Source organism: Anolis sagrei, chromosome 8 (genome assembly GCF_037176765.1).
Source record: "Anolis sagrei isolate rAnoSag1 chromosome 8, rAnoSag1.mat, whole genome shotgun sequence".
Classification (NCBI taxonomy): Eukaryota; Metazoa; Chordata; class Lepidosauria; order Squamata; family Dactyloidae; genus Anolis; species Anolis sagrei.
The window spans coordinates 20,250,751-20,257,588 of NC_090028.1; the positions used below are offsets into that span (position 1 = coordinate 20,250,751).

General features: G+C 42.8%; 1 non-coding gene across 1 annotated transcript; it reads right to left on the minus strand.

The window, feature by feature from the left end:
- Nucleotides 1-6,240: 6,240 nt before the first annotated feature.
- LOC137097589 (U6 spliceosomal RNA) lies at nt 6,241-6,348 on the minus strand. Its single transcript, XR_010910282.1, has one exon. It is a non-coding gene; the product is annotated as a U6 spliceosomal RNA (small nuclear RNA).
- Nucleotides 6,349-6,838: the final 490 nt, after the last annotated feature.

The following is a 6,838-nucleotide window of genomic DNA, read 5'->3' on the forward strand; positions in this document are numbered from 1 at the left end:
GAGAATCACTGCAGTGAATCCCTGCAAAAGTTCACCAATGCTTCCTCTTCATCCTGGAAAGAAGTGACGAGTGGAGTGCCATCAGCAGGGTTCCGTCCTGGGCCCGATCCTGTTCAACATCTTTGTTAATGACTTAGATGAATTGTTAGAAGGCATGATCCTCAAGTTTGCAGACGACACCAAATTGGGAGGGATAGCCAATACTCCAGAAGATAGGAGCAGAATTCAAAACGATCTTAACAGATTAGAGAGATGGGCCAAAACTAACAAAATGAAGTTTAACAGTGACAAATGCAAGATACTCCACTTTGGCAAGAAAAACGAAATGCAAAGATACAAAATGGGGGACAATGCCTGGCTCGAGAGCAGTACATGTGAAAAAGATCTTGGAGTCCTCGTGGACAACAAGTTAAACATGAGCCAACAATGTGATGTGGCGGCAAAAAAAGCCAATGGGATTTTGGGCTGCATCAATAGGAGCATAGTGTCTAGATCTAGGGAAGTCATGCTACCCCTCTATTCTGCTTTGGTTAGACCACACCTGGAATATTGTGTCCAATTCTGGGCACCACAATTGAAGAGAAATATTGAGAAGCTGGAATGTGTCCAGAGGAGGACGACTAAAATGATCAAGGGTCTGGAGAACAAGCCCTATGAGAAGGGGCTTAAGGAGCTGGGCGTTTAGCCTGAAGAGAAGGCTGAGAGAGATATGATAGCCATGTATAAATATGTGAGAGGAAGTCACAGGGAGGAGGGAGCAAGCTTGTTTTCTGCTTCCCTGGAGACTAGGACGCGGAACAATGGAGATTCCATCTGAACATGAGGAAGAACTTTCTTCCTCATGTTCAGAACTGTGAGAGCCGTTCAGCAGTGGAACTCTCTGCCGCGTAGTGTGGTGGAGGCTCCTTCTTTGGAAGCATTTAAACAGAGGCTGGATGGCCATCTGTCAGGGGTGCTTTGAATGCAATATTCCTGCTTCTTGGCAGGGGGTTGGACTGGATGGCCCATGAGGTCTCTCCAACTCTGTGATTCTATGATTCTATGATTCTATCTGTCCATCTTCCTGTTTGCTGCAGAAGCTTCTGGGATAAAGCTACTGTCTGGACAGGCCCTGAGACATTTGATGCTAGTTCCTAGAAACTGGGAATGTTCTAGTTACTAGAAACGGGGAAAGGAAATGAAAGGTATAGTAAAATCACACAAATACTGTATCAGAACTTGGCACAAGGGAGAAAATTATAGCCTGTCCCCCTGTTTAGATATGAAGATTTCATATACATGGAGATGCACAACACTTGAGTGGATGGAACCTTTTACCATATGAACGTGTTTTAATAAATCCCCCTAAGGGTACAACAGATTCATTTTGCAATGTATCTTTTCTCCTCTAGCCACAGAACTATGATTCCAGGGAAAATATCATCTGTTTTCCCTTTTCTTGACACAATAGAAAGCCTTTGGGGTCATTTGTTTATTATTGAGAGAGCTGTTGAGATTCATAATTTTGCTGAGAACCTGCCAACCAAGAACAACAGCAGGGCACAAAAATACACATTGGGCCAAGCCTACGGAAACACCAAATTGCCTCTTGTACAAATTACAAGGGCTAAATTGTCAAGAGGTTTGACAGAGAGCCATTCTGAAGTTTGGAGGAAGTGGTTTGAATGCAGTGTGGCTGCCATCGAAATAATTGCAATGTAAGTCTGCTTAACGTTAATAACATTAAAAAGCTATTTGGTTATGTTATCGCACACTTTTTAAGCCCACCCTTCTTTTGAAAATCGATGGCACCCACCAGGGATAAACCACTTGGGAATGCCAGAAGGCCAATTTCCTGCATCAGGACATGTTGTGCATTAGGACACAATGTACTCTGAAAACATTTCGCCGTGGGCACATTGCTGGGTCCATTTGTGCAATTAGCGAGCTACATCTCCACTACCCTCCTGGCAATACAAACACTGAACAATGGTGCAAGTCCATCTTATGTGAGTTTATGTAAGTTTATAATGACATAAACTCCCCAGTATGATACCAACCCACATTTTAAAAAAATGTTAGTGTGTGTGTACATTATTTAAAACCACTCCTGGAAGCTACCGGGGAAAGCATTTAACCCTTTTTGCTAGTAAGCAGAGCTCAGGGGTATTTGTGGCATCAAGGCCACATTTCATCCATTCCTGGTTACATGGGAGTCCCATCCCATCCCCCGTTACCCCCCCTCCCCCTGCTCCCAGCACCACAACATTTCTTTCTTTAACTTTACAAAGAACTACCACCATTCCATCCCCCATGCTTTTCAATACTTACATGAAACCACTGGGTAAGTTCATCTGGAATTTTGGAGTTCAGTGCCATCTGTACGCAGATGACACACAACTCCAAAACTCCTTTTCACCGAAATCTAAGGAAGCCCTCCGGATCCTGGACCAGTGCCTGCCAGCTGTGATGGACTGGATGAGGGCTAATAATCTATATATATAAAAATGGAAAGGGTGTTCAACGGGACAGCAAAACATGAAAACCCCCCAACGAAAACTCACCAAATTTGCCGTGCACATACCTCAACCCACAAGGTATGCACAACACTCATCAAAATTCCAAACAACATTTCAACAAACTCACAATTACAAAAACCAACTGAGCATGCGCAGTGCCCAGGGGAGGAAGTACACATGCAATGCACTCTGGGAACTGTAGATCTAGAATGCAGCCTGCTCGCTGTGGGCCAGGATGCTGTGCGAACGGAGAAAGGAAGGAAGGAAGGAAAGAAAGGGAGGGAGGGAGGGAGGGAGGGAAGTTGGGAAGGTATATGAAAGAAGAAAGGTAGGAAAGAAAGAATACCGAGAGAGAAGGAGGATGGGAAAGAAGGGAGAAAGGAAGGAAGGAGGAAAGGAAAGAAAGATAGAAAAGAAGAAGAAAGGGAAGGGGAAGGGAAGGTGTCAAAAGGAAGGAAGGAAGGAAGGAAGGAAGGAAGGGGAATTTGGGAAGGGGAAGAGAGGAAAAAAGCAAAGGAAGAAGAGAAAGGGTGGGAAGAAAAGAAAGAAAGAAAAGGAAGTCTGGAAGTCAAGAGCGAAGGAAGGAAGGAAAGAGATAGAGAGGGAAGAAAGGAGAGAAAGAGGAAGGAAAATAAAAAGGGAGGAGGAAGGAAAGAGGAAGAGAAGGAAGGAGGAGAGAAGGAAAGAAAAAAGGGAAGGGAGGAAAGACGGAGCAAAGGAAGAAGGGAAAGAAGGAGAGCAAGAGGGAGGGAAGGAAAGAAATAAAGAGAAGGAAGGATGGGAGCAAAAAGCGAAGGAAGTAAACAGGTAGAGAAGGAAGAAAGGAAAGAAGAAAAGGAAATGAAGGAAGGACTGAAAGAAGGAGAGAAAAAGGGAGAGAAGGTTGGCCACAGCAACGTGTGGCGGTAAAGTTAGTAATAATAATAATAATAATAATAATAATAATAATAATAATAATAGTGCGGTTTTCTGGCATGGTATATTTCTGCCACTTCTGTGAATGTTCATTTGTATTTTGATTCTGTAGCCCACTTATTGATGGATGTCCAGAATCAGCAGCAGTCCTTTTTATCCTGGGCGTCGATCGAGCCACTATAGACTTTGTTTTGGTTTGTTTCTCCATAATGCTAATGGGTTGGGTGCTCTTAGTTCCACTCCTCAGCTGAGACCTCTCTGACTTGGTTGAACCTGCTGGTAGTTACACTACTGCCAGCACAGCTCTCAGCATCCTTGGAGCAGTTAAGCCCCCCACCATGACAAGGTGGCACCCATCGAAGGGCAAGGATCGTGGAAAATGAACATGCAAAAATACTGTAGGACTTTTGAATCCAGACTGACAAAGTTTTGGAAGATAATACACCAGACATCACGATTGTGGAAAAGAAAAAAGCCTGGATTATTGATGTCGCCATACCAGGTGACAGTCGCATTGAGGAAAAACAACTGGAAAAACTCAGCCACTATCAAGACCTCAAAATTGAACTGCAAAGGCTCGGGCATAAACCAGTACAGGTGTCCCAGTGGTCATTGGTGCACTGGGTGCCATGCCAAAAAATCTCAGCCAGCATTTGGAACAATCAACATTGACAAAATCACGATCTGTCAACTGCAAAAGAGCACCTTACTTGGATCTGCGTACATCATTTACATCACACAGTCCTAGACACTTGGGAAGTGTTTGATTTGTGATTTTTTTAATACGAAATCCAGCATATAGATCTCATTTGCTGTGACATACTGTGCTTTTGTGTCAGTAAAATAATAATAATAATAATAATAATAATAATAATAATAATAACAACAACAACTTTATTTTTGTACCCCATCTCCATCTCCCCAAAAGGACTTGGGGCGGTTTATATGGGGACAAGCAGAGCACTATGTCTCTAAAAGGGAACAGTAGTAATGTGTAAGATCTAGTTATGTGATGGGGGTGGGAGTGAGAGAAGGGCCTCCCCAGAAGATCTTAGAGATCTTGTAGGTTTGTAGGGGAAGATACGGTCACAAAGATAAGCCGGTCCCAAACCATCACAGAGCTTGAAGGGACCACAAGGGCCAAGTTCAACTCCTCACCAAGCAGAAATACATAGCTAAAGTAATCCTAAGGGAATCATTGTTCTGTGTATTTTAATATATGTATTTTGTAGAAATGTGTTTTAATATGTGTATTTTATATAATTATGTTTTTTAGCTATGCTGTAACCCACCTTGAGCCTCAAGGGGAGGCAGGTAAGAAATGAAATTATTGCTATTATTATTATTATTATTATTATTATTACTATTACTATTATTATTTATACTCCACTTTTTCTCTCCTCTCTGTGTGTATATGTATAAGAGTATAGCTTCCAGAATTTTCCAGGAGAATATGACCAAGCAGTACTGCCCTTCTTGGCTTTGGTCTTTAGCAGCTGAACATTGCATTAATCTCAAGGGGAATAAAAGAACATCTGGACATAAGTCCAAATCTGTTGTCTTTGTCCAATTTATGTACTTTTTTGAAGGCATCCAGTTGGCCACTATAGACAGACATTTGGCCAGATTCGGCAGAGCTCTTCTTATATTATAATTCTCTCAGTTACGTTTTGGGAATTTTAATGATGTGACAATTTATTCTTGTTTGTGAAATGAATAGGAAAAATAAAGACATGGATTGCCATTGCACAGAATGGATTTTTGCCATGTTTCATGGCAATGTTTCATGAATGCAGAACTTGCAAAAGCATTTCTATGTGCTTTTGTGCAGCTTATTAAGGTGTGCATCTTATTAAAAGTATATATCTGGTTAGGAAAAGAACACACAAACACTTAAATCATGCAGTGCTTCAAAACATACATTCAGCTGGTGCACTGACAAGCATTTAAGTGCTGATGTGAAGCCCCCATAATAGTAATGAGCTGTCCCCGCCTTCAGTTCATTGGCACTTCTGTTTACAATCACACTAAAACTACTATTTGATACGCACACATTAGGAATTGTCCCACTAAACCCAACAAGCTGTACTTCTGACAGAATCTGACTCTTCCTTTGAAAAAAGAACTATAAGGTAGGACACGTGCATTTTTGAAAGTTAAGATACTAGATCTAACAATGCCAAATTCAAAGCACCCACTTTAAAAGTACTGAGGAAACCAAATAAAGTCAAAAGAGAGAGCAAAAGACAGTTTGGCTTCCCATTCCAAAAAGAAGATGCTATGAAGACTGTTCGGAAACTTCAATTAGTCCAACGGGCAGCTAGATTACTCACCGGAGCATCATACAGGGAACATACCACCCCCCTGTTATGTCAGCTCCACTGGCTGCCGATCCAGTACCGAGCACAATTCAAAGTGCTGGTTTTGACCTACAAAACCCTATACGGCTCCAGCCCAGCGTACCTGTCCGAACGTATCTCCTTCTACGTCCCACCTCGGAGTTTAAGATCTTCTGGGAAGGCCCTGCTCTCGGCCCCACCTTTATCACAAGTGAGACTGGTGGGGATGAGGGACAGGGCCTTCTCGGTGGTGGCCCCTCGCCTGTGGAATGCACTCCCCAGGGAAATTAGGTCATCAACATCCCTCCTCTCTTTCAGAAGGAAGTTAAAAACCTGGATATGGGACCAGGCCTTTGGGTAAGCTGGCAGATGGATAAAAGACAATGACGAGCAGAGTAGGAAAGGACAATGACAATGCTGGATGGATTATGGATTTATGAATTGGCGAACGTTGACCACAAGATGATTTTATTGCTGCTATTGTATTAATTTGATTGGAACGCTTCACGAATTTGCGTGTCATCCTTGCGCAGGGGCCATGCTAATCTTCTCTGTATCGTTCCAATTTTAGTATATATGGTTCAAAAGGGAGTCAAACAAGGGTGCGTCCTAGCCCCACTCCTCTTCAACATCTTTTTGCATGATCTCCCTACAGCCCTGGCTCAAGTTGACGGGCATAGCCCCAAGATTGGCCCAAAGCATGTTCCCCTTTTGCTATTTGCGGACGACGCAGCCCTATTATCCCTCTCTCATGTGGGCTTAAAAAGACTCCTGCATAAATTTGTTGATTTTTGCGAGGCGAACGAACTGCAGGTGAACTACGACAAAACCAAAATCTTGGCGTTTGGGAAAAGCATCAAAAGACAAGTCTGGAAGATAAAGGGCCACTATATTGAGCAAGTAAAACATTTCAAATACCTAGGTCTCTGGTTTAGCAACAACTTGTCATGGTCCACCCACCTAAAATATACACTGGCCCGGGCCAAATCGAGTAGCAGTGCGACCAGGAGGTTCTTCCACTCCAGGGGTAATCAATATATCCCCCTAGCTCTGCAAGTCTTCAAAGCAAAGGCAATGTCACAACTT